General features: G+C 41.2%; 1 long non-coding RNA gene across 1 annotated transcript; it reads right to left on the reverse strand.

Moving 5' to 3' along the window:
• Positions 1–1228: 1228 nt before the first annotated feature.
• Positions 1229–2352, reverse strand: LOC134285218 (uncharacterized). Its single transcript, XR_009996229.1, has 4 exons — positions 2194–2352; positions 2042–2138; positions 1834–1985; positions 1229–1776 (listed from the first exon to the last, which is right to left on the reverse strand). It is a non-coding gene; the product is annotated as an uncharacterized LOC134285218 (long non-coding RNA).
• Between the last annotated feature and the right edge of the window lie 4942 nt (positions 2353–7294).

Below are 7294 nucleotides of genomic sequence, written 5' to 3' on the forward strand. Positions count from 1 at the left end.
TTCCTCTAGAGATTGCTTGGAGCTTATTGAGACCTTACTTCAGGTATTCTTTCATATTTTTTCCGGTGATGCTTGAGAAATTTCTCCAAAGATAATCTCAGCAATCCCCACAGAAAATACTCCAGAATTTATTCCTTGTGATTTCCAAAAGCATTTAACAATGAATCCTTCTATTTATACCTGCAGAGGGTTCTCTTGTTCTTCCAGGTATTCTTTCTGAAGAATCCTTAAAAAAAACATTCAGAAGTTCTCTATTTTTTCCAGGGTGTGTTTCGTTTCTTCAGGATTTTCTTCAAGAAATTGCATGAGAAATTCTTTTATGAACTCCTCCAGAGATATTTCCAGGATTTTTTTCTAAGGATTACTTTAAAAATTCCTCCAGGAATCCCTCAGAAATTTATTGATGGATTTGTACGAAAATTCCACCAGTACCTTTGTCTGCAATGTCTGCAGGAATATTCGCACACATTTGTCAGATATTCCTTCAGAAATTTCCCAACGGATAAATGCAGGACTCCTCTCAGAATATCTCAAGCAATTTTTCCTTGAAACAACTTTCAGAGTTCCTTGAGAAGTTTCTCATGATTTTTTTTCTAGGAATTTAGGAGGTTTTCTTAAGTAGTTTCGCAAAGTTTTTTCCCAGGTTTTTTTTATCAAGAATCGCTCCAGAAAATTTTCAAAAATTTCTTCTAGGAATCTCCAAAATTATAATAAAAAGGGCTTCTTTCGGACAATCATCCAGGGATTTCTTTACAAGTTTCTTCAGAGATGCTTTCAAGAATTCTTCCAGGCCATTTTGTGCATTTCCAATCACAGGAGCAATTTCCAAAATTAAATCGTGTGGGAATTTCTGCAGCAATCCCTGAAAGATTTTCTCATGGAATTCTTGGAGGAATCCTTGGAAGAATTTCCGAAAGCATCTCTGTAGTTTTTTTTTAATTATTTGTTTGATGAATTTTCGAGAATCCCATGAAAGATCTGTTGAAAAAATCCCGCACTTTAATTCCTGAAGAAGTCTCCGAGGATATTTTTGAAATCTATGACGAAATATTAGAAGAAATCTAAGCGGTAATTTTTGAAATTCCTTCATAAAAAATTTCTGAAGAAATCTCTAGTAAAATTTCTGCGACTATCTCAGGAAAAACTTTAAAGAAATTTATGAAAAAACCACTGCGAAATTCTCGATGAAATTTCAGCAGGGAGTTTTGAAAAACTTCCTAGAGAAATACTGTTGTGAAAGACTATCGAGGGGAATAACACAGCCTCGATGAGCCCCGGAAAGCTCTTAAGGGAATGCGCACACAACAAATAAATCCCAACACAAACTGATCATAGTTAACAAATTTATTAACTGGCCATCATTCTCCTACTCCTGACTGGTCCTCCCATCTTCAATGCCCTTAAGATTTCTCTTGATAGCTTAATAACTAAAGTTGCGTTGCTCTACTCACTGCACTGCAGGGCGCGCCCTGCCTTTCATCGCTACCCCACTGACGTCCTGCTGACTCACCATCCTGGCTTCGTCGATGCTCACACCGGCTTGACTGACCTGCTCTTATCGACGCTCTTACGTCGTATCTCGGTTACCACCGAGGATGTTGGCTCGTTCCACTGTGGCCGCGCTTTCAGCGACCTGTATGATGCACCAACGTTGCTGACCTTTCGACCCAGCTGGCCTATCTTCCGGACGCGTGGCGATGGGATTCGATCGTCCTGTTCGGACCGACGACGCTTGCTGTGCTGGACGACGAAACTGCAAAATGGAAAACAAAAGCCCTACGGCACCAGGCTATTAGCTTCCTGCGTGTCACGTGGAACGGCAGATCGACTTACTTCCAATGGAAGACTTTTGCTGTCTTCTTCTTATCGATTGGCTTCTTGGCTGGCGATGCCGGAATGAGATGCACTCGCACTGGTGTTCCGTGCGACCGTGAAACGTGTCGCTTGCAAATTAGTTTAGCGCAATCTGACCACTAGTCGTCCGTCTAGACGAAAAAAACTGTTTAACTTTCATTCTGCTCAAGATCTGCACTTTACTCACATTTGTCGAAGCTCACGTGTCGATCCTACTCTCGCGCTTTCAAAATGGCGACGCTTACAATAGCTGCGACTAGCGTCTTGCCGTCCGCGGAAATAACCTGTCATCAAGATGGCCATTAGCTCATTACAACTTCACCGGCAAATTGCGCATACCTTGATCTGGGAAGCTGGCTGCTCACTTCCAGCAGCGAAATTTCTCGCACCGCACTCGGATTTTGATTTTACTTTTTGCACCCGCGCACTCTTGCAATTTTATCGCAGGCAAAGTTTTGCTCGATAAAACCCCGCGACAGCTTCGAACTGCTACGTGCGGACGACGAAGTGGACTAGACGACACTGAATGCAGTGCGATCGCTTGATCGTCTTGCCGCCGAGCCTTGCTTGTGTGCGTGATGACGCGCTGCGCCGAGGGTAAAGAAAATCCTCTCTCGGAGGTGACAATGTGTGGCTGCAGTATGGCGTGAATGTTATTTACTGACGGCAACGATCTCCTTATGTACTTTAATTTTTTCTTCTGCTTCGCTGTTGACGCTCTGTCGTGCGGAGATGTGACGCTGCTATTTGAGCATGTATTGCTTTTCCTGCGATCGGTCGTTGCTATGTCAAGCTGCTGCTTCGGTTGAAGGGTGGAGTGTGGAACGTATTCAGGGGTTTTCCAATTGCGATATGCGGAGCAGTGTGCTTGATGACTTATTTAGGGTTACAATGTTTTCTTGATGGCTGATCAGTTAGCTTAATTTTAACAAAATAAACTCAAATGTAACAATACCTTGAGGAATTCCCAGGAAAAGCCTTGGGCGGAACTCTCAGAAAGGTTTATAAAGCAATCGTCAAGATAATTCCTGAAGAATTCCTCTATGAAAATTCCTTATCGAGTATGTGGTAGATTTTTTTAAAGAATATATGGAGAAATTTCTGGAGGAATTTTGAACTTTTGATTTTATGGAGAAATCACTGAAAGAATTTCTGAAAGTTTTCCTGAAGCGAATTGTGGACTTATTTGTGAAGCAATTCCCGGAGGAACAAATAAAAACCCTAGATAAGCTTCTGTAAAAATCCTTTGAAAAAACTCGAGATTTTTCTTAAAAAATCCTGTTAAACTCGGAATTATTTTAAAAAAAATCTTCTTCGTAGAGAAATTCTTAGAGTTATCCTTTAATTTTCTTTTTGCATCACGTTGGCAGCAGCTCGATGACGTAGTGTACGGTTTGGGTCAAAAATGACTCTAATGCCAAAGGAGGGTTAAGCAAATGTCGGGGGATTTTTTTGGGAAAATACATGGAGAAATATCTGAGGGAAATCCTGAAAAAATCTCAGTATGAGCCACTGGAAGAACTACTGCAGGATTTTCTAGATAATTCCCTGTAGAGATTCCTGGACACGTTCTGGCGGGAGTTTCCAATAGAATTCTTAGAGCAAATCCTGAACAAATCTCTGGTGGACTTCCTGAACGAATTTCTGAATGAATCTCTGGAAGATTTTTCGAAGAAACCACTGGAAGAATTTACGAGAGAACCTTTGAAAGAATTTCTGAAGAATCCCTATAGAAATTTGTAGAGGTATACCTTCAAGGGTTTCCTAAACGAACCCTGGAAAAAAATTGAAGTTATCCCTGGTGGAATTTCAGGAGAAACTCGTGGAAATTGACATAAAAGAATTCAAATGAATAAATTTCTCTGGAGAAAATCTCAATGAGATTTCTGAACGGAACCTTCTGAAAACAATCATGAAGCAATTTTGAAAACAATTTATGAATGATTTCTTGATGGAATCCTTGGACAAATTTATGAAAGTATTTCATAAAAAATTCAGGAGAAATTTCCAGAGATTTCTTTCAAGGAGCCCCTGGAAGAATTTCTGAAGAAAACTTTAAAAAAGTTCCTAAAGGAATCTGTGAAAAATTTTCTTGAGAAATCCATAGAGAAATTTCAGGAGGAATTCTTTCTAAAGGAATTTTGATTTTCTGACGGAATCGCTGCAAGCATTTCGGAAAAAAAAACCGCGGATGATTTCCTGCAAGAATTATTGTACGAGTTTTGAAAGAATTGTTGAAGGAATTTTTGAGAAAGCCCACAAAAGGTTCTCAAGAGGGATTTTTGGATTTTTTTGGGGTATCCTCAAGTGGTAATTCTAAATGAAAATCAATAGCATTTTCTGAACAAATCCATGATAGGTGTCCTTTAAAACTTTCGAAGGTTTTTTTTAAGATCTTCAGAGATTTTTATGGCACAATTCCGGAAGAAATCCAACGAAAATTTTACCAGCGCATTTCTGGCAGAATTTCTATTGAATTCTCTGAAAAGTGTTCTTTGCATCCTTCAGAGAATTCCTGAAGAAATCACTAAAGGATTTCTTAAGAAATTCATGAATGAATTTCTGAAGCAGTCCTTGCAAGATTTTCCGAAATAACATTTTGAGAAATTTTGGAGCAATAGCTATAGAAATATCTGAATTAATGTCTTGAGGAAACTCCAGGAAACTCTGGATAAATCCTAGGTATGAATCTTTGGCAGCGTCCATTTAGAATGTAACGCTAAAATCACCATTTTTTTATCCCGGCCCCTTCCTTCGTAGCGCTTTTTTGTATATAAATCCTTTTTTTTTTGTATGGGCCGTAACGCTCTGGCGTACTACCCTTAGAGCGTTACGTATTATGTGGGCCGCGACTTTAACAGATTTTTAGGAGCTCGTAGAGTTATTACCGGGGAATTTTGTGAAATAATTCATGGGCACTCATACTGGTTGGAAATACTCAGTGAGTAACGCGGAGTAACCTCGATTGCAGAGATTCAGAAGGATTGTGGGTGTAGGGTGTGTACAAAGATTAGTGACATTCCCCTTGGGTGTCCGTCCCCTAGCAAGCGTAGATGACAGTAAGCATCATGACGAGGTGGGTAGTGTGATGCTGCCTCATTGAGGAGTGGAGTTTTGGAGGAGCAATTTGCCTACATCACGAGCTCCCGTATCATGCCAAGTGATTCTACTGTAGTATGCTAAGATAGTTGGGAAAGGATTGTTCCGGTGAGTTACGCAATATTTACACTGAGATTTCGGGAGATTTAAACAGCATTTTGGGGGATCACAGAGGATCTCATATGGTCTCACTGACATTTGAGCTACTTTGAGAGCGTTCAGAGAGTTTCAGGGGATCTCAGGGGAGTTTTAAGGGGTCCCGGAATGGCTCAAGGTGGCATTAGTGGTGGTTCTCAGGGTATCAAAAGGATCCAGGAGGAGTTCAGATGAATTCAGGGGCCTCAACAGCGTTTAGAGGGTTTCAAGGTAATTCTGAGATATTACAGGGGGCCTTAGGGAGTTTCAGGGAGTGTCAGGAGGTTTTGGGAGTGTTTTGAAAGATTTCCTGGGGTTTCAGGTGTGTTTCAGGGGTCTATGAGAGGGTATCTGAGTACTGTTCTGGAGCTTCCGGAACCGCTCTGAATTGCTAACGCTATTGAAACGCCTCTGATGTAGTCTTAAATAGGAAATTTAAAGCAAATCGTGGACCTGGTGTGATGGTTAAGGCTCGTGACTATCACGCCGAGGATCAGGGATCAAATTCCACTTCCGACATACTTACAAGATGTTAATGTATTCTCCATGGGTTCAAACCTACACGTGTCGAAAAACATCAGTTTGTGAACGTACGTTAACAGAAATTAGTGCGTTTTGCACGAGTGGCTGCACCCAAGAAAATACTCAAGTTTCGCATTTATGTTTTATTTACTTATTTTCATGTTTTAGTATTTGCAAATACTATGGAGATGAGTGGCAAATATGTTACTGAAGCAAAATCTGCAATCGCAATCGATATACTCATTTTAAAACTCCACCCTCGAAATGTTTTCTCTTGAAAACGTTGACCATAATATTATTCTTCATGGTATCCCCACTTTATTACTAAGCTCTACCAAAGACATACCAATATTGTCAACATTCAAAAGTTATGTTACTTACTGGCTGCCTCCAGCCACAATTAAGCATCAATTTCCCTGTATAACAGACGACCGTAGCAACAATTGAATGGTCATAGGCCCAATAAATATTTATTATGACTCTGACCACAACCAAACCGAAACCACCGTAGGCCAAATGGCAACGGCTGGCCACAAATTCAACTCACCATCAGGAACATCAGTCCCACATCGAATTATAGATCATGCTACACGTTACGAACCAGAACCAGCAGCAGCGTGCCAACCGACCAGCCGCCCCATCCAAACACATAAAATCGACATATACGTAATAAAGCAATAAACTCACTTATGCAAACGGCTCTAAATCATCGAACCGACGAATATGTTCTCGTGCATTTAGGAGGGCCCGTACATTTGCCACAGACGCAGATACCGAACAGAACGGAACAGAACAGAACAGACAGTATCAGCCAGGGTTTCGTTCGTCGTCGATTGCCTTGGAGCGCCGCCCCTCAGAACGATCCGCTTGAATTGGCCCATCCGGAAGTCAGGACAGGAGACTTGCTTGCTGTGATGCAGCGTGCCAGCAAAAGCACAGCCACAAAAAAGCAAATGCCACCGAGGCATGTGGACGCATCTAGGTGTAGGAATACATATGTATGTATTAGGGTGTGAGTTATTTCACAGAGTCCTTCCGAAAATTGTGTATTGTGGAATTTTTGAACGAGTTGGGGCCAGGGAAATTTCCGAAGGAACTCCTAGTAGAATTTATAGATAGATTTCCAGTGGAATTCCTGGAGGAATTCCTGGAGGAATTCCTGGAGGAATTCCTAGTGGAATTCCTGGAGGAATTCCTAGTGGAATTCCTGAAGGAATTCCTAGTGAAATACCTGGAAGAATTCCTAGTGGAATAACTGGAGGAATTCCTAGTGCAATACCTGGAGGAATTCCTAGTGGAATTCCTGGAGGAATTCCTGGAGGAATTCCTAGTGGAATTCCTGAGGAATTCCTAGTGGAATTCCTGCAAGAATTCCTAGTGAAATACCTGGAGGAATTCCTAGTGGAATAACTGGAGGAATTCCTAGTGCAATACCTGGAGGAATTGCTAGTGGAATTTCTGGAGGAATTCTTGGTGGAAGACCTGGAGGAATTCCTGGAGAAATTCCTAGTGAAATTCCTGAAGCAATTCCCAGTGAATTCCTAGTGGAATTTCTGGAGGAACTCCTAGTGGAATTCCTGGAGTAATTTCTAGTGGAATTCCTGGGGGAATTCCTAGTGGAATTCCTAGAGGAATTCCTGGTGGAATTCGTAGAGGAATTTCTAGTGGAACTCCTGGAGGAATT

This window comes from Aedes albopictus, chromosome 1, assembly GCF_035046485.1.
Source record: "Aedes albopictus strain Foshan chromosome 1, AalbF5, whole genome shotgun sequence".
NCBI lineage: Eukaryota > Metazoa > Arthropoda > Insecta > Diptera > Culicidae > Aedes > Aedes albopictus.